This window comes from Euprymna scolopes, chromosome 3 (genome assembly GCF_053919585.1).
Source record: "Euprymna scolopes isolate OS-2025 chromosome 3, ASM5391958v1, whole genome shotgun sequence".
NCBI lineage: Eukaryota > Metazoa > Mollusca > Cephalopoda > Sepiida > Sepiolidae > Euprymna > Euprymna scolopes.
This window is the reverse complement of record NC_136484.1, coordinates 101,803,400-101,828,738: the sequence shown is the minus strand read 5'-3', so window position 1 is coordinate 101,828,738 and position 25,339 is coordinate 101,803,400.

Below are 25,339 nucleotides of genomic sequence, written 5' to 3'. Positions count from 1 at the left end.
CGATGCGTATTTCAGCAGAGAGGCCTCAATCTTGCACGATGCCCAATTTTTTATTATTAATTGGAAAAATTTATGGTGAAAAAAAATCTATAAAAAAATGATTTGTGTTAGAATTTTTAGTTCATTGAAAAATTATGTTTAAATTACGTCAATAAATAACGCATTTTTGTAGTAAATTGAATATATATATATATATATATATATATGCAAAAATTTCGCTTAAATGATAACTTTAAAAAAACTATAGAAATCTATTGTATACATCGATTTTTACGATTGCAGACTGTTGTCCGAAACGCGGTGAAAAGGTTTTCCTGCACTGAAATACAAATCTGCCTTTTTTCCAGAAAAAAATGGTCATAAATTTTACCAAAACTGAGGTTTTCGTTTTGTGAATTTTAGAAATTTCTAACGTAAATTTCATTTAATGGATTTGTTTGTTAGATGAAATGTGTGTGCACCAGGTTTTGAATGCAGTGAAAAAAAAACATGTGTTTTATTAACATTATTAGCCAGGTGTTATGGTTAGTTATGCTACAAAAATAATAGTTATGGCTTAAATAAATAGTTATAAAAAAATAAACAAATATATTATTGCCGTGCTGTTAACAGTTTTCAAAATATCGTGATTTCCTAAAAATGTATTTTCTTGACATAATGAAGCAATTTTGTGTTTGGTTAGTTTTTGCTAATCCAGCGTGTACGTATATATACTGCTACTTTACTTTTTAAGACGAAATGCAGAACGAGGGAAAACTCCCATACGGTTTATTTCCTCTGTAAGAAAAGTGTAAACTATATTATATATTAAAAGCAGCCGGGCAAACAAAACATATAGGCAAAAAATAATAATATAATAAAAAATTTACCTATTCGTTCGGCAGTGACACGTGTAGAAAATGGCGTGGTTCCAATCAGATTGATGGAAAAATTAGGAGAAAAGGAGTCCGGAGCCGGTCAGTGACCGAGCGAAGTAAGAGAAAAAAAAACGGGTGTTGATTATATTCAATGTGTTGGTACTTTCTTGGAATTTGTTTTTAGTTTTCTAACATATACGATTAAAAATGAAAAAGAAAGAGCAAACTGGTGGGTTAAGATAATGTGATGTAATTATGGCGCGCAGGAAGATGGCGTAATGTTCGTTAAGTTTAGCGGATGTACTTATTCCAATACTCTGTGAATAAATGAATGGGCCATGCCAGCCAATCAGAATGTGATGATCACCTTTTGGGGAGACGTTGGTATTTTTAATGTATGTCGAAGCACGATGGAGGAGAAAGCTGAGTAATTTGTGTTAAGCGCTATACACGCCAGAAATTATTTTCAAAGTTGAACGAATCAGTTCTTTCGACTTCTGTCTTCTCAAAAACGTTGCACTCTTCACAAGCAAGTTTCTTTCAACCGTCGACCGACCAAAAACAACAAAAAAAAGAAACTACTCGCCATCTTTGTTTCGGCTTGACTTTTTATAGCCGTCGGACGAAGCTAATTGTCGCGGTAATGCGAGTATCGCTCACAAACATTTTTCTTTGTAATTTAACGGTCCCATGTTCGCTCCCCGACGCAGCCACGCACAACTCATAATTTGTGTGCGCTTCTGCGCATGCTCGTCACAATATATGCTAATAAAAGGTAAGTAGAATTATGAATAGTGAATAGATAAGGGGTCAAAATTAAAGTATTAATACGCGGTGTAAGTGGGTGACCGTGGAAGAACTCGGCGTACTGTAGAAAAATGAAAACTATTTCCTCTGCAGGCTATGGCGATGATGATGACGCTCCTAGGAGTTAGCATAAAGCTTTAATATTACGAAGTAATGTCTGTAAAATGTCGGGCGATAGTAAAATAAGGCAGTGACTAATAGAGTAAACATGATAACTGTATATTACCATCCGTTGTTTAAAGTATACGTTATTTTAGTGGAAAGAGGAACAATTTCGCGTCTTTAATTATACATAGGGATATATCACCCATACTTAATGGATTAAATGTGAAGCTCGCTGTTTGTTTGTTTGTATATAAACAAGCAGCTCCAGCAATAAAAAAGCGGTGGAAAAGTGTATATTAAAAATTATATATGGTAGGCCCATTTGCGAGCACCGATCCTATGGGTCAAAGATTAGACTATCAACTCGATGGTTGTAGGTTCACACCCTGGCAAGAGAACGATGCTGGTCTAGCCGTACTAAGGAGCTTTTATAGAGCGAAATAGGATTATGTGTTGATGAATATATTCAAAAACTCATTCTTGGGTAGAGACGTTTCCTAAATGCCTCTCACCCGCTGCTTAATGCTTTAATTCAAGATTCAATGTTTGTTTGTAAATGAACATCAGCTCAAGCACTATAAAAGTAGTGGACAAGTGTTCGTTAAATGGGCATTTGAGGTAGTTATTCTGAACTGATCCGATGGTTGGATGTTAGAACTACCGACTATCAAATCGATAGGTATAGGGTTAATTCCTGGCTTGTGAAAGAGGACTGTGTAGCCGCACTGATAAGCTCTGATGTAACGAAACGATACTGTATATGAATGACTATCTATCTATCTCACTCTCTCTATATATATAGTCATAGTATTCAACATTTTACTGGGTTTATATAATTGAAAATTTAGTAATCGTTCTCATACTAATAAGTTTTAAGTTAACATGAGAACTTAAACTGTAAGCTAACAAAATTGCCATATCTCAAAATAAAAACATTAAGGAATAGATTGGTAGCAACATATAGTGCATTTCATCGTTAGTAACAAGTATATCAAGACTATTCGGACAAATTAAAACTATACACACACAAACACACACACACACACACACACACACATATATATATATATATATATATATATATATATATATGTATATATATAGGGAAATAAAAATATATGTAGTAAATTGAAATAATTCGAATGACTTAACTTGGCCTTTCTGCTCATATAACGTTCGACACCTTACTGCCAATTTCCTATTTTATCGACTTAAATCCGAGTTATTTTCATTCTAACTTTATTTTCATAAGTCTATCTCAGAATCTGCTGCCCCAGAGATTAAAATAAATTTGTTCAGATTCGTCTGTTCTAAGAATCGTTAAAAATATGTTAGCTTAAGCTTCTCGTCTTTAATCAATATTTAAATACCCATATTCTTGTATCAACATATTCGTGTTTACCCCCACCCAGTGTTTTTATTGATGTATAGTGATATAACTTATATAGTCATCTGCACAAACTATAGCAAAGCCTTATTGTGCTCTTAATTTTATTGACTTAGTAGTATAAGGTGATCGTAGCTTTCCAATTTAAATCGATGACCATTAACGTTTTTAAGATTTATTAAGATTGTTACATCTTTAAAATGTTTTAAACAAAAGGAGATTACCAAATTTTCCAATATTTTAATTCTATAATAGCGTCTCGTAAAAGCACATTAATTTATCTTGAAATAAAATAATGTACTAAAGGATACAGTTGGTCAAGATTTTTGATAATTGTAAGATGAAGATGTGAAAATAAAAGAAAAACAAAGCAAACGAAATATATGGAAAATATAGGAAGGCATTATCTTACACAGCCTCATGGATAACCTTTGTTATGATAAGTTATCAGTAACTGATAATTGGTGATCTGATACTTTTAGTAAGGAAATAATGTACACTACGCTTCCATAACAACGTTTTATACTACATGTATTTATATATATATATATATATACGCATATATATATATACATAAATATACATATATATATATACATACATAAATACACATATATATACATATATACACACATAAATACACATATACATATATACATATATACATGCATAAATACACACACATATATACATACATAAATAGACGCACATATATACATACATAAATACACACACATATATGATGATTGCAACGTCTTGTCAGACGAGTGTCACTCCCTCAGACATTTAAAATCCATGAGCCGAAATGCCTGAGGGAGTATCTATACACATATGATGTTACAGAGTCTAAGCTTTGTACGACAGCTAAGTCTCTCTCTCGGTTCAAAATGTTGAGATCCAGCAACAAGCAAGATCAAGATAGTCAGCAACAAATAAACTGCAGACCAGCTTAATGCGGATAATGGTCTTCCGCTTTATGTTTTTTTTTAAATCAGAGATTTGCTTCTCCTAGAAAGGTTGCCTTCACCACGGCTTACACGAGCCCTCTCCACCCAAAACACACATATAGACATACATAAATACACACCCACATATATATATATACATTCATAAATACACACACATATTTATATATATATATATATATATATATATATATATATATATTGTATGCATACATACTACCTGATACCCGTTGGATCAGTATGTTATATTTGCTATGGAATTAAAGTATGAGCGTGACACTTGTGATGTAAAGAAAATAGTTGTTTGTGAAATAACAGAAAAACTTCTCTGAAAATATATTAACAAGAAAAAAGAATATGGATAGATTTCTATGAGTTGTTCTGTTTTTAATTGTTTATTTTGGAAACAAAAACCTTACAGCTATTGAAGTATAAGTGGTTTGTCATACGTATAGGAAAATGTGCACTGAACAGTTACCATAATACTTAAAGTTAAATTCAAATGTTGATATATCTTTTAATTTAAACGTGGAAATACACATTTGGGACGCTAATTACGTACACATTAAAGCAATACGCTTAATTGTCGAGTTGTTTATTTGTAACGCAAATTAAAAAGAAACATATTTTCGAGTTAATTAATTCACGTTGGCAGTGTAGAAAAAATGTATAATTTTTTTTAAAGGAAGTTGTATTAAAAATGGAGAATTAATTAAAAAAATGTAAGGTGATGAGTATATCGCCGTTGTAAAAGGCTCTTTGGTTGTACACGGGTTTAATTAGATTTATTTGTAAAAAAATTGCATTAGAATAATTTAAACGTAATACGGAAATGAACGATGTAACAAAATGAAGAACGCATTAACAATTGTGTATTTGTATAATTTAAACGCGAAAAAAAAACTGTTGCGACGTTGAAAACGTACACAGCAAAACAATACGATTTATTTGGGGTTAATTATTTGTTTATGTACGCATACACAGCTGGAAGTCGAAAACCGGATGTTGGGTTGTAACACCCGTTCTAAGGTCATTTGAGTGTTATAATTATATAGATATTCAAGCAGCTGCCTGGTGTCGTGAGACAGTAAAACAATATGCCAGTGGTTATTATATAATTTTCCATTTTTGAAATGTGGCATTGTCATTATGCTTATAGGCTGTCACTTCTTAACCTATGTCAAATGTCTTTGTATATAAATAAATTTGAAAATATTAAGGTTGCTATGAGTGTTTATATAAATACATTTCAGATAATTTACCAGAAATACACTGGCCACTCAGATATAATAGATGTTGCCAATTAATTAAATGATTGATATTACATACAGTAACTTGGGGTGGGAGATAGTTAAAGGCAGAGTGACATTGTGATATAACGAACCAGTTTGTCTATTTGCATTTATATCGGAAATTGCTTAAACTGTGACTGCTCACAACGAATAATATATGAGAAGATTAACTTCCCGTCTTTTCTACTTCTATCGAGAATTTGTTTTTCGTTAGCATCCGTCCAGACGTGTTTGAGACAAACTTAGATTTATGAAATCCGTTCACTTACCACGGTTTGTTGTTTTCAGAGTTGTAAGTGGCAAATACAAGTTTTCGTTGAAAATACTTCTAAGAAAATTTCTCTGCCTATCAGTGTCGACATTTATAATTCTTTCTATGGTCAAAAGAAAATGTGAATATTTTCCTAGCGATATGTAAACTACATACATTGCCGGTTCAGAATACATCATAAAAACTATTGTTTCTGTTTATCTTCAAATCTATTATGTAGTATAAGTATAATCATTGTTAGATAATGGAAATATTTGAAAGCAATTATTAATTGAGTTATTATTATATATCAACCCCCATCTTACACACGCAACAGAAAATGTATTGCCGTTACTTCATTTTTTTCTCATTCATGCGAATTTATGATTATGAAGATGAATGCCCTCTAGTTATGCCTCGTATTTTATAATTTCTAAGCGATTAAAACATTCGTTAAAATCCCGATTAAATAGAAACATGGGGAACAGAACCTTGGGATAGGGTAGCAAACCGTATAAACAAGAATATACAAACGTTAGAAATGTGCATCCTACCGAGAAACAGCCTTCGTCGGTCCACAAGATATATACGTCTGCTATTGGTATACACTGACCTCACAGACAACAATATTTCTCTTTGTCAAACTCGTTGCTCATGAGATTAAAAAATCAAATGGATAAGTTAAAGTTACAATATGAAGATAGTAACACAAAAATACACTTATAAAATCAGTTCATAGAAGATGTATAGAAATTTATTCAACGTGACTTTAGTTTAGCATTACTGACTCACTGAAACACTCAAATGATTATTGAAATATTGAGAACGATAATTTTCAAGCTGACATCCATACAATCCCGTCAGGATAAAAAAAAAACAACAAAAAAAACTAAAAGGACTGAATCAGAAAACTTGATCGAATAGATGTGCGTATATCTTAAGCTGTTGGTTAAATGCAACAGACGTTTAAAATTGTACCCTGAGAATTCGTGATTAGATCTGAATAAAGAAGATGTATTTAGATGATACTCTTTCTGTGTTTAATGATGTGTAATTAATCTAGATCCAGGCAAAGTCAAATCAATAGTTAAATACCAACAAATCAGAACGATTAACCTAAAGAAAAAGATGCGTCTACACGTTAGTCATATTCACAACCGTATTGTTTTCCATATACATTAATCTTAGATACTGTTTTCTGTAAGGTTCATTTAAGACCCTGTTATATTTTCATTTAAATTGTTTTGTTTATACTGTTCAGGATTGGATTGGATTTATTAGGTTTAACGACTTTTTCAGCCTTTTTGCCATTAAAAGTCGGAATACTTTTTCAAAAGACATTAGTTGTGTGCATATTTCTGATGTTGTATGTATGGTTGTATAAGTATATATGGATGTTTTTAGGTTTTCTTATATTTCATATATAGATTTATTTTTTAGGTATGATAGGATATTCATTGGGTTGACTTTTTTCAAAAAGGTCCCCCATATTATTTTCCACATATTATAGTTTTCTGGTTGGGGCAAGGTCAGTACACTTACCTAGGATGTGTTCCACTTGAAGCCTCTCTTTGCATGGGATACATTCTAGCGTTTATTCTTCATTGAGTATAAATGAGTGGGTTATATTGGTATGTCCTATGCGTAGTCGAGTCAGTATTATATCTTATCGGCGTGATCTTTTGGTGTTTGGACATTGTTCCTTAAGTTTAGGTTTTATGGAGTATAGTTTGCTGCTTTCATGTTGATTCCATCGTAGTGCCCATTTTCTTTTTATGGGTGCTTTTACCTGGGGTCTAAGGTCAGTATAACGAATCTTGTAATTGTCAGTTGGGAGATGTGAATATTTTTTGAAGCTGTATCTGCCCTGTCATTGTCTTTGATTCCCATATGGCTGGGAATCCAGACAAAAATAATGTGTTTGGTGGTTGAGAAGATATTGATTATTTCTAGTAACTTTATTGTTCGTGGATTCTCTTGTTTTTCGTTTTGTATAGATAATAAGACTGATAGAGAATTGGTGAGGATGATGAAGCTTTTAGTAGTTTCCTCTGAAATTATGTAAAGTGCTAGGTCAATAGTTACATTCTCTGCAGTGAATATAGTTGCTTCATTTTTAAGTTTTTTCTTCATTGTGGTATTATGCTAGGTTGTTGCACATCCGGTGTGATTGTTGCTTTTGGACCCGTCTGTGTAGAGAAATGTGTAGTCTGGACATTGTAATTTTTAATGTTGAAGTTCTTCATGGTATTCAATAGGGTTTGTCGTAGATTTAGGCTTTTTGTTTAGATTCAGTTTTATTTCTGCTTGTTTAATGGCCCATGGGGGCGTTTCAGGTAGTATGAAGTTGTGAATGCTGGAGATTGGTATCTTAGATTCTTCGATGCTTTCCTACATTCGGAGATCAATTGTTTTGATGGTTTTTCTCCTCATGTTGAAGAGTTCTTCATATTTTGGATAGAAGGTGCATTAGTATACCTGGTTGTTTGGGCAGGATTTGAGTTTAAGTAAGTATGATAAAGCTAGCTTTTCTCGCCGTAGGTCTAGGGGGTCCGTGCGCTTCTGAGCATAGACTGTTGACTGGGGAGGTTCTGTATGCTCTAGGGCGTTCTTACGCCGGTATGGTGTATAGGGTCTAGGCTTTTTGTATATGATGTTCGAGTTGATCCATATATGAAACAACCATAGTATTACTTTTAGCGGACTAGTCCTCTGTAAAGTTTAAGTAGTGTTTCCCCTGTCTGCACCCTAATCAGTACGCGTTACTACTCTCAGAAAGTTTAAAGCATTGCTACATTTTTTCAGATAATTTATGGGTGGGATGAATGTCAATTTTTATCAAAAAAATCCTTAAGAATTTGTACTGGTCAGTAACGGCTATAGGCGCTCTGTCCATAGTTAGGGCAGGATCATTGTGCATGTTTAGTTTGCAGAAATGCATGCATTTCGTTTTTTTCCTCGATAATTTAAATCCATTTTCTTCCGTCCATTTCATTATTTTATTTATACACAATTGAAATTTCCTTTCGATTATGGGTATATATTTCGATCTACAACATATTAAAAAGTCACCCAGATATAGGGAGTAGTCTACCCCAGGATAAAGGTGGTTTACAATGTTATTTATTCGAATAATGAACAGGGTAACAGATAGAATACTCTCTTGAGGTACTCAAATCCGAGAGGGTTGTGCCGACTTTTACTCTGAACAGTCTGTTTTTTAGAAAATGTTTTATAAAATTGGCATTCTGCCTTTTAGTCCAATCTCCTTCAGATCATTTGTAACACCATACTTCCATACAGTATCATAAACTTATTTCATGTCAGCGAAAACTGCTGTAAGATATTCCTTCCTTAGAAATGCCTCTCTAATGAAGGTCTCTAGTGTTACTAAATGGTCTATTGAGCTTCAATTTTTCCTGAATCCTAATTGAAATTCCGTGATAAGGTTCTGTTTCGAGGAACCAAAACTAGTCTTCTATTTATAATCCTTTCCATGGTTTTACAAATGCAGCTTGTTAGGGATATTAGTCTGAAATTCGATGAATCTGAAGCGTTATTGATTTGGATTGGATGTTTGAGTTTTCAGATTTGTGGATTGGTATTATTGTGGCCTCTTTCCATGTCTCAGATATATGTCCACTGGACCATATAATGTTGAAAATTTCAAGTAAATATTTCATTGAGGTTTCTGGAAGTTTTTTTTAGAATTTCCTATGGAATTTCATCGGCCCCTGTAGTTGTGTCATGGGATTTAGCTAGAGATTCTTTTAGCTCAGACAAGATGAGAGGTTGGTTGTATTTTTCAGTATTTTGTGATTTAAATTGGATTTTCTTCTTTTCTTCTCTTTCTCTAATCTTTTTGAATTTCTCTGTTTGTCGATTAATTATCTGCCAGATTATTAGAAATGTCTTTTTGATCTGCTAATATTCTGTTGTCTTAAGGGATGTGAGATATTTGCGTACTACCACACTTTTCTTTTATTTTCCTGGTCATGTTCCAAACCGTTTTTGCCTTGGTGTTCACATTAATTTTGGATAAATATTTTCTCCATGTTGTTCTTTTGGATTCTTTTATGATTCGGCTGGCTGTTGCTCTATTGTTTTTGAAGATATCCAGGTTTTCGCTTGTTGGATTCTTTTTGATTTTTTTAATGCAGTTCGTGGACCTCTGATAGCTTTTCTGCATTCTTTTTAAACCAAGGTTTGCTGTGAATGTTGGTGTTGGTTGTTTTCGGTATGGTATTATTTGCTATGTGTGGGAGAGTTTTAACGAAGTAGTTCAGATGCTCATCTTCATCTTTTTTCCGGTTATTAATTCGTTTTTGCACTGTTCCTGGATATCTTCCTAATCTGCTTTATGTAGGTTCCATTTTGGTGCTTTTTGTTCCGTACTAGTACTTAGACTTTCCAGAATGATTGGGAAATGGTCACTCCCACAGGGTGGCATCCTGTGCTCTCCAATCATAGTCCATATAGATGGATGGGTAACAATTGTAAGGTCGATGGCGGTGAAAGTACCTGTTGCCGGTTCGGGTTGGTTTGGTTGTTTTTATTTTACGGCATATCAACCCTTTTCGGGTTATTTAATGCCGAATCCAAAGATTTTGAAGAACATATTTTAATAGAATATTGTTGTTGTTTCCAAGTCGGCTTCTATTTAACCCATAGTTGGGACTCTAACAGGTACTACACCTCCGGGTCAGAGTGGACCTGGGAGCAATGGCAATTAAAGGGTAGCTCCACACTCCCCAAAGCCTGCAAACTGGGGCGTCACCATTGGATATAGTTTAAGGTCATATCCGGACAACCGACGGGGTTGGTAAGTAGGGAAGGAAAAAAAGGGAGGGGAATGTAAAGGGAAAGGGGAAGGGGGCTGTTGTTTTTGTTTTTTGACGAACATAATTAAGTTTGACAAAAGAGAATAGGAAACAAAAACAGAAATTTAATGTAGGTGCATTTCGTCTCAGGAATACACTAGACAGCCAGATTTAATAGCACCAGACCTGTTGCCGGGTACATACAGGTATCGTTTTCATTATTAAGGAGGCATAAATTATTTTTGTTCATTATGTTTTCTATTTAGTTTCCTTTTATATTTGTCTCTTTACTTCCCCATATAACATTGTGACTGTTGATGTCTCCCAGCAGAATAAATGGTTAAGGGGTTTTATTTTTTAATTGAGTTAACTCAGTTTCATTGATTGTATCTCTTGGGGGATGTAGATTGAGCAAAGTGTTATGGTTCTATGTAGAGTCACTGAACTGCAATTGCTTGCAAGTTTGTGTTTATATTCATTTGTCTTTGCGGGGCTTCGTTCTTCAGGAGTATTGATGTGCCGCCAGAAGCTCTGTCCGTATATTTGTTTATGTAGTTGTAAGATGTGTAGTGTTTTATGTTGATATTATTATTTTATTTCAGGAAGGGATCCTGTAGGCAGACAATTGCTTGGAGTATGCTTGTTATTAATAATAATAGTTCATTTAGGCTTGCTTCTGCCCCTCTGATGTTCCATTGTATTATTTTGTGAGCCATTTGGTGTTGTATTCTACTTCCATTTCTCCAATCCTTCAAATATATTTACAGTTGGAGTCCTTGTTCGGGATTTGGATAGGGATCTCCCTTTTCCTGTTTTTTTATTTCTTTTTTGGTCTGGAGGCATTTTTGATTCTTCTCTGATTTGTGATGGGTTTCATTGTTGCTTAGTTGTTTTTGTAGATATTGTTTGTGATCTTATTTGTTTGTTGGTTCAGAAGTGTCTTTACTTATGATTATTTTTGGATTAGTTCCAACTGTTGGACTATTCATTTTCCTCATTTCTTGTAATAGTTCTTTCATTTCCTTTATTAATTTGCTTAAGAAATAGTGTTTTTTGTCAGTTGTATCTGTTTGATGTATTGACCATTTTTATTGTTGATTGAAGTAATTTTTTTAGTTGCATCTGCGTAGATTTTAGTTTCGATTATTTTCCTGGCCTCTAGGTCGGATATAGTTTTTATATGTTTTAGTTTGGTCATTTCTTTTCTTTTTTCCATATCTCACAATATCTAGAGCCAGCGCCATGGGTTCCAAGGCAGTTGCCACATTTGAAATCTTTTCTGCAGTCAATGTGTTGACCGCTTTGCCCACATCTTCCACACACCGGTGACCGTGTGCACCGATCTTGATGGTGTCCAAACTTCTGGCACTAGAAGCATTGGAGTGGGTGTGGGATGTAGGATTCTACATTTATTTTCAAATATCCTACTTTCTCTTCTTAGGGTATGGTGTGGGAATCGGAATTTAGTATGTATGTGTTGGTATTGATTCTCTCATTGTCTTTCTGAATTTGGACTCTATGAACATCTAACATATTCTGTTCCTGTAGGTTTGTCTTGATTTCCTCCAAAGGACAAAGTGAGAGTTCGCCACTTTTCACAACTCGTTTACGTGTATTTAGGGTTGGAGGGATGCACCATTTGATTTTAATGTTTTCAAATATTTTTAGTTTTAGAACTTTCTTGGTTTGATCTTCATTATTGGTCTCAATTAAAAGGTTACCATTAAATTGTTGTTTTTTTGACAGATTTAGGTTTTAAAGGTTTAAACATTTTTCAATTCTAAATGGGGACAAATAACTCAAAGGGGTTTCCTCAATTGATTCAATGATAATAAATGTTGGAGAATTTCTCGGTTTTCTTGGCTCTTCTTCAGAGCTGCTGATGTCAGAGACATCAAAGTGTGTTCCTTTTTGGGAGTTGGGTGTTTTTTGTGGGAAATAAGCCATATATGATGATTTTTCACCATCTTTGCTCCCTACCCACCTCTGAGACTTATATAGGAAGTGCCTGGGGGAAACCCAATTCGCCCATCCACAACAGGGATACAAAGATGATATATTCGATTTACGGGATAGCTTTAATGAGCACCTGTTTTCCTTTGATATTACTATGGGGTACGTAGTAATTAAAAGGGTTTGCAGCCATGTCATAGATATTTCACTTCGTCGATTGACCGTCAGCCACCGCTTTCCACCATATATTAGGAAATAGTTGGTATCTGTGGGGGAGGGATAGGCATATTGAAAGGTTTATGGAGTGGGAAATATATGGTGGGGTTTGATGTGACTAGCCGATTGATCGGATCGGCCCCTTCCGACCGCCCGTCCAGCTTAGTAAGGGACAAAGTGGTGTGTTTGGACGTGGGGATACAAAAACCTGACATCCAAGTCTCTCAACCAGGATCCCGTCCTAAACATTACGGGTCGCTACCTGCGGCCAACAGGTAGCCCCATTGAGGGGCTTCTCTCTTCAGGGGGTAGTCGGCATATTCTGATGCCCAGCCGACAGGGTCAAGTGTAATCTGATCAGATTTTGAAGAACAATTTTTTAATAGAATATTTTTTCGGTTTCTATTTAACCCATAGTTGGGACTCTATCAGGTACAAGCAATCCGGGTCAGAGTGGACCTGAGAGAAATGGCAATTAAAGGGTGGATCCACGCTACCCAAACCCCCTAAGCTGGAGTTTAACCATCGGATATAGTTTAAGGTCATATCCAGGACCGGGAAGTATGGAAGGAAAAAAACGAGGGGAGGAAAAGGGGTTGTTGTTTTTATTTTTGTTTTTGTAGAACATAATTAAGTTATACAAAAGAGAATAGACAACAAAAAAAGAAATCGATGTAGGTGCATTTCGTCTCAAAAAAACACTAGACAACCTGATCTGGTAGCACCAGGTTCTTTCTGTTTAAAATATTTTCATTGAAATTGTTTTGTTCTTACTACTTAAAAAAAAGATATGCACATTTAGTTTCTTGGCACGTGATTTTGCACGTGATCCTTTTTCTTTAAACGACTGAGTTCTTTCCCTCTTGCTTTAATAGTTGTAAATTTTTTCAATAAAACCTTGGTAAGAGGTTTTCTTTTATGTCTTCATTTGCTTGCAACATTATACTTTATTGAAAACAAAATTATTTTCCTCATAGAGAAGATCATTCGTCTGGAAAAATTTGACGCAGCCTCGGAAGAGCTTAAGCTAGCAAGATTTTGTGATTGTGGTATCGTAACTTTCATTACTATTTATCAAGTATTGCTCCATTAAATCCTGATAAGCTCGAGGTTCTTTATTTAAACATCGGTCCCACTGTTGCTGACGTTCTCAAGGGGTGTTACGGATTTGATCATGCTGTCGCATTACTGAAAGGTTTTTACGACAAATTGCCAAAAATACTACTAATCGACTAATAAAAAGAAACAATTATTAGTTGATTTCTCCCAAACTATTAATCGTTTCACCTTACTTGATGCTTACTCATTGCCTCGGATTGGGATCTCGTGATCCAAATAGCCCAATACCGTATATTTAGTACAATTGACTTATCCAAAGTGTTCTAGCAGATCGAAATCTGGCCCGATTATCGGCCTTACACAGCCTTTCAAATTAATAACCATGGGTGTCACTAATGGCGTTTCTGCTTTTCAGCGGTTAATGAATTCTTTCATTTCTGGCAACACATTATCTGGAACAGTTTCATATATAGATGATATAACTAGGAGGAACATGATGTTAATTTGGAATGGTTTCAAGGCTGTCTCGACATATAACCTCGAAATATACCGAGAACAATCAAAGTGTTCACTTCATTCTATCCATTTGCTTGAGTTCCAAATTTGTAACGGGACTATGCAATCAGATCCCGAATATTTGAAACTTCTTTTACAAATGCCCTCTCCTTCCAATACAGATTATTTGAAGAAGTGCCTTGGAATGTTTTCGTACTACGCGAAATGGATACCTAAGTATTCATAAAAAATTCGTCCACTGGTCGAAAATAAACATTTTCTCATGCCTCCTATAGTTATCAATTCCTTTGTAAAACTAAAAAGACGTTGCCTAACCGCCTGTAAAAGTTATTGATCATGAATTACCATTCATTATTGAAACCGATACCTCAGAAAAGGCTATCGGAGGCACGATCTTACAGACGGAGAACGCTTCTTTTCTTTATCGCTAAACCCTTCAGAAATACAACTTCACATGGTCAACAAAGAGGCTTATGCCATAATCGAGTGCTTCCAAAAATGGAGGGAAGCACTCCATTTTTACTATTTACTATTTTACTATTGTAACAGAGCAGCAGACTGTGGCTTTTATATTTAAACCTGCCAACCGCAAAAATAAAAATTATATAAAAATGATAAAATTATACGGTGAAAAATGGAACTTCTCCCGTTTACATAGAACACCGTCCCGGAAGGGAAAACATTGTTGCCGTACATTATCGAGAGTATGAGGTGATGCTGCCTCTTCCTTGGAGGAACTAAAGTTATTACACAATTCATTAATACATCCTGGAGTACAGCGCTTTTGACATTTTGTAAGGTAAAAAAATATGACATATTCAATTCATGAAGTCCGGTTTGTGACATCCGAATGTACGATTTGTGCCAAAATAAAACATCAATTCTTGGATGTTACTAATAATACCCTGATCCGTTCTACTGCTCCCTTTCAGCGCCTCTCCGTATACTACAAAGGACATGCCCGGGTATCTTCGCCGGGATATCGTTACATATTTAATGTCGGTGATGAATACAGTGGATTCTCTTTTGCTTTCTATTGTCGCGATTTTTCTTCGCAAACCGCAATCCAGTGCTTGACAAATATTTTTTCACTATTCGGACTCCCCTCAGTTATCCATTCCGATCGCGGAACTTCGTCTATGTCAGAAGAATTCCAAAAAAATTGTCGCGACTTGGTATTGGATTCAGCAACACTACTGCATACGACCAAGAGGTAACGATCAATACGAGTGCTGCAACGGCATTATTTGGAACACTCTCTTATTAGCTCTGGAATCTATACGATTACCCCTTAGTGCTCGCCGGGATGTTCTACAGGACGCTTTAAATGCTATTCACCCCCTCACGAACGCATGTTTTACTTTGAAAGGCGCTCTGCTACTGGTACTGTTTAACCTGTTTGGCTCTGTGACGCTGGGAAGGTATTATTAAAACGGTTTGGTATCAGGGGCAAATGTGACCCGATTAACGAGGTTGTGGAACTTCTCGAAGCTAACCCTACACAGGCAAGAATACGACATAATGATGGCCGGGAAGTTCCAGTAGCGTGGGACGTCTAGCTCGCTTTCCACGCTCTGATAGATCTCAAAATCTTGCTAAAAGTATTCAACCCGACATTGCAAATGCAGAGCATACCCAGTTGATCGAAACATGTCCTGTTAGTACTACGCCTGATATAGAAAATGAATTTGACTATAATAGTCAGAACTCTGAGAACCAACCTTCCCAGAGGACCACCGGTCCTTCGAGTAGCGAACTACCTCCACGCCGATCTAACATAATTCACAGACCAGCCCAGCGACTGGATTTATAAAACAAAAAAAAAACTATTTAAAATCTTTTTACAGGTGGGAGAGTGTTATATTTTCATTTAAATTGTTTTTTCTTACTGTTTGAAATATTTTCATTTAAATTGTTTTGTTCTTCCTAATTAAAAAAAATAGATATGCAAATTCAGTGTCTTGCCACGTGATTTTGCACGTGTTACTTTTTCTTTAGAAGACGCAGTTCCTTCTCTCTTGCTTTAATAGCTGTGAATTTTGTTCGATAAAACCCAGGAAACGGATTTTGTTTTACGTCATTTACTTACAACACTACGGACACCTATTCCAAACTCATAGGTTTCTTACGGTTAGTACTTTGAGAATACAGGACAAAATTTATATAAATATATAATCTTTTGCATAAACCATTTTGAATTCTTTTCCAGAGCCTAAACTAATGGCAGTACTGACAGGAATGTGGCCATACATTGTGAGCTTGACGTACATATTGTCTGTTAGAAAAAAGAAGATATTGTCGAATTTTTTTGCGATCAAAGAATGTATAATTCACATCCAATAAATCTAAAAAAAACAGCTATGTAAACTCTCAACCGCTTGCACTATTAGCATGAAAAAATAGATAAGCAGCACTAAATAGTAGTTGACTATTTAAACGATAACTCACAAGTCGAAATATTAATGTTACTTTCAATACTTGCATAAAAGACAAAACAATATTATAATGAATTATAAAAAAGACACTCACTGCGAATAGGGTAGACGAGACAATTAAGTAATTCGCAAAAGTATGAATATTCTAAACGTATAGATCTACGAATTTAGGCATGGCATGCTTTGAAACGTAAATAATCACTTACAAAAATAGTGGCCGACTATTCTATAAGTTACTTTAACTGAATCACCAAAAAATAATCAAAGTCCCGTGTGTTCTGACCAGCAAATTCTAGGCTTGATATAAATCGAATACACTAAATTGACTGATCTGAAACAAACTATTTTTTTAAGTGTACACGATCTGAACTCGCCTAATCCTGATTATTGAGCATGGCCAAATACGATTAAATAAGATACGCTTGGGCATAATTTTGTTTTTAAATCTAACCGAAACAGACTCTTATAATAAAAAAAAATCGTTCATCATCTAAGAGAAATGACTTTTTTCCTTGAGAAATCAATAAACACTGGAAGATTGATATATAAATAACAAAGCGATTAACTCTTTTAGAAAACACAAGTTGTGAAACCAGTACATAACTGTCTGTTGACATTCGAGTAAAAACAAGAAACATTTTTCATTGAGCAATCGTGTATCATACGCAAGACAGAGGATTCTCCATCGGTACTTAACAAATATTTCGATGCGTTTTTATACACAAGCATCAGCCTGTGTCTAGACACTGGCTAAACCTATCAATGTAATGTTAAAGAAATAAGTGAAATAAACTGATGCGAATATCTTCCAAACTCTGTAAAACAAGAGAAAACATATATTCCGTAAAATTTCCTCATCTTGGATTGTTAGTATATGACTTCTAGTTATATCACAACATTCTGCACTAAAAAAATTGCGTGATATTATTGCTAATGGTGCGTACAAACCAGGTACAAGGTGGCAGAACGTGTACCGTATTTAGTAGATAAAGATTGGGTATGCCAGGTGAATGACGGTATTGTATGTATTGAGTCAACACCTTCATAAAAAGAGCAGTATTTTGTTCATGCTTGAGCAATAAAATTTCGTGAGCAAATTTCCACCCTCAAAAAGGTTTCCGATAATGTAAACTTTAAACACCTAGCTATTTCAGTAAAACTTATAACCAAACGCAAATAACACGCACAACATTTGACATTTTGCTGATTCCCGAATTTCCTGCTGTCTTGTGCAATCACATCAAGTTCTTTGAATACGGTGAGATAATAGGTTAAATTTGTATTGTTCGCAATTTTGATAGTATTTTAAAATTTAGGCTTAGATGTTGGCTTCTGTGAGTATATCGACAGGGTTACCTATTACAACAAAGAGGAGTAAATATAAGTGAAAAAAAAAACAATCCACTATTTTCTGAACATAATCTTTTGTTGTATTTGAAGTTTGTCACTCGGCGTTTGCACTCCGCGGAAATTTTCTGCCTTAAAGAATCTGTTACGTCTAACAGAAGACAATCCCAGTAAGGTTTTCCTGTCAGAAATCCCTTGTGAAGTTAGAAATCATTACTGATGTTCTGAATGACTGAAAGCTGGACCCGGGAAAGACAATTTCGAGTTGTTGAGCTCTTATGTCATAAGATATATGGGTAGATTGGGCCATTTTTGCGCTCGAGGTATAGTTATTTTTCTATATCAACCCTCGACTAGATGGGCGAATTCACAGCACAAGGGCACAGGTGTAAAGGGTTTCATCACTTTGCCAGGTACAACCGGCACATTATAAGCAAATCAAGACAATCGCTTCAAGAGAGGCACTATTAGCAGTACCAGCAACAACAACAAAATGTAATATCGAATCGAGGTTGTCTAGAAACAAGGTAAACGGCGGGAGGCCAGCATTACTCTCTTTACACATAAAACAATAAAATCAGCCAATTTATAAAAATAAATGGACTAGATCGGCTGGCGAATGTTGTTTCCGCTTGTTGCCTATCCGTTGATAGTTGGTTGTGCTATCACATCTAAGGTCGGAAATGTAACGTGATTTTTACGTCTAGGTCACATTATTAACATCATAACTTTTTATGAAAGAAACATGACTCCTCTGGATACTGAAGTACCGCTGGCAAACAGCAAGCCATAGTAATTTATTCTGCTTTTAGGGATGGGAGTTATATAGATAATCGGCGGCGTGCATGTCGACAGAAAAGACGAGATACATTTTTCTGAAGCAGATCTCGCTTAGGTTGCGATAATAGAGCTGAACTAACCGGAATCTCGCGTGGAGTTCGATCAAAGCACCAGATCATAGGCGGTATTTTAAAAGTTGTTCTGTAATCAGTCGTCAGGAAAATATTCCAAAGGGAGCTGGAGTAAACAATCCGTGAAAGAGCTTGTGCAGAATATACTAAATGGTTACCCGAGTTGATTGAAAATGGGTGGATCGTGCTATACACAGAATACTGTGTGCCTGTTCCCACTAATGATACCCAATCAGTAGAATAAACAAATATAACGCGGGTGCTTTACTCTGTGGAGTTAAATAGGCACATTGACTCACTTACGGTCCACACGGATATATGCACCGAAAAATCGAGTGTATAGTACTATTTAAGGGGCAATAGCATTGCCTGACCTAGAGTGGGCTAAGATCAAATGTTGCACTGAACATCATGCAAAAAATTGTTATGCTATTATTACTAATGACATACGCCTACAGCGGGCACCTGTAAAAAATATTTGTGTGGCGTGGTCTTGTTTCGACGCGTACGAAGAAACACCGCTAACATCAGTCTCTTTAGAAAAAAGCATGAGAGGCTAGCATAGTGAAAATGTTCTGCGTTTGCAGGTTTAGGGAAAGAATTAATCTCTGCACTGAACCAAAGTAATATATTTTCGTACGTGGTCAGTTAGCTTGGCACCGTCTCATAGGTGGTTGAGTCCGAATTGCTGCAGCGTTTATGAAACGATAACTATATGACCTCACCAGTGAGTGAGATGTCAAAGTAGACGGCGAAATCCTCAACACCATTATTAATAAATTTCTCACCATATTACATGAAAAAGAGCCTTAGCTGGGCAAATGTTGCGTTGACGGTCAAAGACCTTAGCGTATGGTTTGACGCAAGCTCTTTCGCCACCTGCGTGCAGTTACTATAAGACGGAACTCCAATGGATGATACTTGCTGTTTATGTCCATAAAAAGGCTCCCAACATATTAACCACGCGGAACTCGATGACATTATTAAAGTAATAAATTGGCAAACCTCATGCTCTTTGTTCATCGGTTGTGTTTGTGCCCATAAATGGAGCTCAGGTAGCATTACTCCCGTCTAAAACAAAGTTGCCACATGCTTTTTGTGACGGCGACTTAGTATACATTTTTCGTGATTTGTTAAGAAATGCACGACTATATTGACGTATAATTGGCGACAACAAGCCAAAACATATCGGATCAATAGACGAGAACGTATCAAAAGCTAATTATATCAATTAAGAAGAACACTGATCTTGTGGAACCTGCGTCAGTGAGTTCAGTCTTGTTTGCGCAAATCAAGAGAGTTCACCGACAATGAAGCCATCTTGCTGTGAGATGGTGAATCTTCTTTACGAAGCAGATTGATTATGTGATTTGTAAGACCGTCCTTTGAGAATGTGAAGAATGTGAGTCGAGCAAACCGTCATCAATGAAATGGGCAGACGGTGTTTTAATTGTTAAGCAAACGTGGCAGCGAGTAGTGATATATATTATTCATTGTCATGTCTCCATTTATTGACATGCTTGATTGTGGTTCAAGTTGGTAAGCTATATGATGACAGATTCTTTGGCAATATCCGAAAAGTGTGATCAACAATGTGAAGATTCTTTTTCTATGAGCGTAAGCGCTGACGAAGTCTCTGACAAGTAATGACATTGCCTTTCAGGGCAGCTTGTTTAAAACCTTCATAAATAAGTTGGAAACTTGATTCAGATTTCGCTGTGCACACTACCAATCATATAACGACGTCCTGGAGCGATGTTACAGAATGGTAAAATCGATCGCTACCGGCAGATGATGTAATCAAGCGGGTGCCGTGTACTTGTACAAATATACGCCAAAAGACGGTGTGGCCTATGCGCCAACATTTGCTAATATCGCCTACCAGTACTGCATACAACTGAAAGGAATCGCTGGATAATAAGCCTCGGCACACAGTCAAGAAGAACCTCTCTTCAAAAGGGGTGATCGAAAGTATAAAGGGTCCACACGGAGGATGTAATACAAAGTGGAGAGTAGGAAGCTTGTTAAGCATTACTAGTATATAGAACACGTCGTTCGACGGAATGCAACGCCATGTTCAATATCTGTTTAGTAAACAGATATTCAACATGGCAGCTCTGCCGATGAACTGTTCTGACTTGTCTCTAAAGTAGATCATTTCTGACAATACGAGAAAGACTAGGTAAACAACAATCCAGCATAAATGCAGTTCATGCCTATTGCGAAGACAATTTTTATGGAGTTCCAGTAATTGTACCGCCGCAAAGAACAGGGCGCAAGATAGAACCCCTAAATATTTTATTTGTGACTATAGGATAAGAGAAGGTGTATAGTTAATGCCAGAAACAATTTCATTTCAAATGGAAAAAATGGTGCCCACTCTGCTACCGGCAAGTGAGAGGCGCACAATGTATGACAGGGTTTAGAGAGTAGCATAAGATAAAACACGTAAAACGCCTAAATTCCATGAACATAAAGAGAGGGAGAACTTTGTTTTCGCTTGACTAGTAAAATGTATTAGTAAAATATGCGCATGCGTATGTAAAACAATGATTGATTAAAACATCACATTTTCGAAGTGGTTCGATTCTTAACGTTATTATTTTCAAAACCTAAAAAAATTAACTATGATCTGAGATTCATGCAATCATTATGTTTATATCAAAAACTTATCTCCAATCTACAACTTCACAACGATCGTGTGTTCAAGGAGTTTTTTGTTTAAAATAACATCGCAGTATTGAAAGCCTTTTCGTATTAATTTGTGCGAATATTTTCCCCAGATTCTAGACAACCATTATAGAGTGAGAACAAAGCGTGAAGTTTATGACGGCGGCAGCAACTATGCATCGAATATTTACAACTGCAACGCCCATTCATTGTTACACAATAGAAAATGTAGATAGATTACGGTAATCGAATTCAGTCAGAAATGTTTTAGTTTATTTTGGAGTTATTGAAATAAATGGTTGTCTGTTATATTGATTACAAGTATAATAATCGTTAGAATTTTTTGTTAGATTCTGAAAAATATTTATGTTTTAGTTGTGAATTACCGATTTTATATGCTCACAAATATGCATGCTGTACGAGAGCCGTTCAAAATTAAACCTATTCTTACCTCCAAATGTTCGTAAGATTCGAGTACAACAATGTTACATTGAAAAAGAACCAGTTTTTGTGCTTCAGACTGTATTTTGCTACAGAGTCACACTCATTTATAATGCAGTAAACGCTGTATTAAAAAATCAACACTAGGTTCTGTAATGTGAAAGAGGCATAAATGTAAGGCATGCCACTTGGCGTTTGCATATTAAACTTTTATTCAACCATCATATACTAACTAATTTCATAAATCAACAGCAGCTTCTACACTTTGTAGACTACACTTTATATTCGACAAAATTACTGCAGAGATTAATGTAAAGCTTCCTCTGTCTGTACTGAGGTTCGTTTCCGACTAGAGCAACCAATCACAAATGGTGTTTAAAAATGGTCGATTCCACCGATTTTGATGGGAATAGAATTATAGTATGTGAAACATTAATTGGCCAACATATAATACCGGGCAACGTCAGGTCTTCCTGGTAGTATATTCATATGAGTATGTGACGCACCCATTTAATTATTTAAGCAAAAACAAGGTTAACTTAATAGTTATTACTATATTCAGGTTCATTCTACATTTCTGGTAATATTAAATGAGAATTTAATAAAGTATGCTAAACACTTATAGAAACTTATGATACGCAGAAGGATAGTACCTTACGTTTTTAGATATCTGTATAAATAAAATATAAGATGTATGTGTGTGCAAATGTTTCATAAGGAAACTCCTAAACTACTTGTCACGTATTCTGACATCTAATGGAAATAGTACTTTTGCGCTACGGATGATTTATAACGAGTAAAACCTTAGCTTGGATTGATGAATAATCCGTACAGATACATATCGAAAATTGAAATAAAGAATGTTCATCTCCACCGACCGACATGTTTTTACTAATTTCTTCCATTGCCTATAGAAAATCCAGTTCTTCAAAGAATTTGGTATTTAGACTTTATTATGTTTCTCACTAGAACAGTAGGAAATGTGGATAGAACGCTAGATATTTTGGTTTCAATTTCAGCTGATGGAATCATATGCTTTTTTTCCATTTGTCACCATGTGTTTGTCTTAATAAATGCGGAAATCTGCGTGAATTTTATATAGTTAAATGTATTTTATGACAAGCGGTATAAAAATGTATTTACACGGTTAGAAAACAAAACTTTTCATTTTAATTCCTTACAGATGTTTTACAAGCAATATATATTTTTTGACAATTATGTTTTTGTAGAAAATCCCTCGAGAACGAAGATAAATGTCATCGAATGAAACCATTTTTTTCAGTAAATTTTCACCGTCACTAGACGAATTCTAAGTACAGTTTTGATAAAAAGCTTACTTAGGCTAATGTCAGGTTCCTGCGTTTTTTCTTTTTTTCTAAGTAAAGCGTTAATATTACTCGAGATTTTGAAATTGAGAAATCTTTGTAGTCATGCCTAACTTTAATTATGTTATTTTCTTTAATTAAATTATTACTCCTGTTCCCTTTAGAGAATTTTCTTTCCCTAAATAGATTTTCCTTTACTTCAAATTATGTCTCTCTTTTACCATGTATATTTTCAGTTGTCTTCTCCGTAAATAAAAAAAAAACGAAGATGTCCACAGATATTTTCCCTTCATTTTTCATCGACTTTTATACAAATATCCATTTTAAAGCAAAATTATGAATTTCTCTAACGCGGATATTTCGTTCCTTTTTGGACGTTTTTCTTTACACATCTACTGAATTGAAATATTTTAAAAAAAATTATGACAACAGAAAATAGATTTATTTTTATACAAAAAAAGAAATTTCGTTACTAATAATATTTAAATAATCATTCAAGTTGAAAAAACAATTAATCATTCAAAATACATTTGTCATTGAAATGGCAACTGGTCTCATACTAGAATAGACATTTTCGGTATTTTTTACATTAACTACAACTCATCGTTCGTATATGAAATCTCGATTTTTATAAGTTTTCGAGTATATTGATAAAGAGTATCACTATTAAATTTGGGTGCTTATAAGTAGCTTACCAGATATGAAAGCATGTGCTATCGAACCTAACAGCACCTGTGATGTATATTTACCAGTTTTCAGATATGCACTGGGGAAAACTAAATTTTAATTTTAATAAACAGAATAAATTACCAATGTAATCTTTATATATACATATATTTATGTATATATATATATTATACAATAAATAATTAAAACAAAGGATATATTTATTTTATTTAATATTTTAATAATTCGCGATGTAAATTTATTTTAATAACATAAAAACATACCTCGACTCTAAATATGAGTTGTCTGAAAATTTCAAATAAATTGGTAATGTAGAAATATGGTGTATACACTTTGAACGAACCAAGAATTACATTATATATATATATATATATATATATATATATATATTGTACATTAATTAAAACAAAGGATACATTATAACACGTTACAGATATGCACTAATATATCAAATAATAATTGAAATTCTTACATCATATTCGCTCACGATAAAAACTAAAAGTTCAAAATTAAACCAGAAAAGAGAATTAGGGCGACTAGTATGGCCTATATACAATGAAAATCACCTACTGCTCCTGCCTTATGTGGAATGCTGAAAAAGCCTTTGTATATTAGGATTTCGTTTTCTCAATTTATTAATTAATATTATGACGAATATTCAAATCTATGAAATCCAACCTGTCAGCGTTGCGTATCTCTGCTAGTTATAAACATTTAAGGAATAAATCACGAATAAGACATATAAACACATTCAGCACGGCGAAGCTAACAATATGCATTACCAAAAACATTGAAAAGAACATATCTAATATGAGAAACGTAGCTAAAAATAATACAAATAGTAAAGGTTGTCTCCCTCCTATTTACAGAATAACAACGTTATATCCGTCCAAGCATGTATATTTGAAGTCATATCCGTTCCGCTATCGGACTCCTACTTTGTCATAATTGAGTCTGAAACCGCAGTTTAGTTAAATGCCTCAGTTGAATAGCCAGCTTTTAGAACATCCGTTCCTGTTTTTGGTACGGAATATTCCTTTTCTATATAACTTTAGGATAATTTAATACATATAAATTACTGTCGCCTTGTCATATACAAGATTACTTAAACTCCATTTCAGTTGTAATTAAGTAGTTTGACTTGTTATTTGTTATTTTTGTTTTTTTCTAAAACTATTTTATTTTTCTAGAATCTTATTGATTATTTTCCATAAATTATTTGGCTTCGCGCCACGCGCATGCATTCGCATAAAAACGCCAAGGAGTTCTGGGCTTGCACTGAAGCGAGTATTCCCT